Raw genomic sequence first — 2,107 nt, 5'->3', positions numbered from 1 at the left:
CCGGGAGGGGCAGGAGGAGATTGGCTGGGAGGAGTCCGAAGGCCAGCAGAACAAGCAGCCCCACCCACCAATCAGAGCCCGACCTGCCCTTCCGAAGACCGTTATTAGTGGCGCTTGTGCGCAAACTGGTCCAATAGGAGCGGGACAGCAAGCCAATCAGAGGCGTTCAGTGGGGGAGGGCGGGGTCTCGGGCTGAAGTAAAAGCTGCGCCTGACGCTGGGGGAGGGGAGAGGAGTTTTTGTCTGCCTCCCCCCTCCTCCGAGGAGACAGCAGGGCTGTTTCTGCCCAACCCAGAAAAGCACACACATTCTCTCCCTGTTGCGTATACGCAACGTTGGGCAGAAAGGGCTTGGAAACACACCTCTGAGGGAGGCGTGGAAGAGCTGCCCCTGCAGCTGGGAGCTGTTAGAATTTCACAGTGGCTCAAACACAGGACCAAAAACAACAGGCCCCATTGGCCAACCTTTGTGTGGTTTCCCAGAATCCCACAGGGCTTGGGGAGAGCCGAAGGCGCTGAGGCACCCATGTTTGCCTGTGTAGACTATTACTTGTTCAAATCAATGTAGAAGGGGAGGGGCATGTTTGGGTGGGGAGGCAGGTGAGGCAGAGCCTCCCCACTAGAGTCCGTTGAAAGGCGCTGCCGCCGTCGTGTAAGGTGCTCAAGCACACTCAACCCTGGTGGGGAGGCTCTGCCTCACCTGCCTCCCCATCCCGTGCCTCACACAGCGGCGCTGCTTTTCGAAGCACTCATGGGAGGCTCTGCCTCACGGTGGTGGCACTTTTCGAAGTACTCCAGTGGGGAGGCTTGACCTCACCTGCCTCCCCACCCCATGCCTCACACAGCAGTGGTTCTTTTTGAAGGACTGCAGTGGGGAGACTGCCTCACCTGCCTCCTCATCCTGCGCCTCACATAGTGGCACTGCTTTTCGAAGCACTCCAGTGGGAGGCTATATCTCACCTGCCTCCCCCACCATGCGCCTAGCACGGCAGCAGTGCTTTTCGAAGGACTCCAATGAGGAGCTCTGCCTCACCTGCTTCCCCACCCACTGCACCTCCCTGAAAAAGAGGTTTTCTCAGCCAATGCTTTTGTGCTTTGATAACCTCTATTTGAATAACTGAATAACAGCCCAATCCTATGTGTGTCTACTCAGAAGTAAGTCCCATTGAGTTCAGTGGGGCTGACTCCCAAGAAAGCATGCATAGGACTGCAGCCTAACTCTTTAGTATTGGGCTGCCCTGAAAATGGTTGAAGGAGTGTTGATTGGTTAGAATGACCACTCATGGTCATGTTACTCTTATCCTGAGAAATGACTTCAGGAGTAAAGTGCAAGAATTCACAAACATGCACAGGATGTGGCTGCCTTCAATAGGTTAATAACTTCATTCTACAAACACACATAAACAGATGCTCCGCGTATCTCAAATCTTGCCTACTACAGCAAGTCCTCTCCCCAAGATACAGTGGCATATCTCTATACTGTATATGCCAGTGCAACCACAGCCCTGCTGGTGGTGAAGAAGCAGCCGAGGACATCAAAAATAACCATGCCGTCCTTACTGGGACATGGCTCCGACACTAGTAACCCTGCTTATGGAGAGGCCAAAATAGGAATGGGAAGGGCATGACATGGGCGGATGTGGTGGGACGAAGAGGAGTCGAGGGATGCCAGATCTGAACCATGCCAGATCTGAACCCCCCCCCCCCCTTCAGATGATGAACATGCCTCAGATACTGGAAAAGTGCTATGCGGACAACAGATCAGGTGTAGATAGGAGGATGCTCATAGGGGAACAACAGGGAAGAGAAAAACAGCAGAAAACTGCAACTCCTGTCAACCCCCCTTACCCACCCACACCATCACAACAGAATATAGGATACTGGCTACATTTGGCAAGCAATCACATCACACCAACCCCAGCATATAAACTCACATTAGGGAGGCCACAGCTGAGATAACAAGCTGTGCAACATAGGGCTATTCCTCTCTGATCTCCCAAAGAGGAACTTTAGTGATGGGAACCGTCGTGAAAATGTATAGCAAGCTATTGGTTAACTCTTGTCTTCCTCATAATTTTTATTGCATGTAGTTTTCTTAGGAGGTCTCTA

The sequence above is a fragment of the Tiliqua scincoides genome, chromosome 8 (genome assembly GCF_035046505.1).
Source record: "Tiliqua scincoides isolate rTilSci1 chromosome 8, rTilSci1.hap2, whole genome shotgun sequence".
In the NCBI taxonomy this organism is placed as follows: Eukaryota; Metazoa; Chordata; class Lepidosauria; order Squamata; family Scincidae; genus Tiliqua; species Tiliqua scincoides.
Note: the sequence above shows the minus strand (reverse complement) of the source record.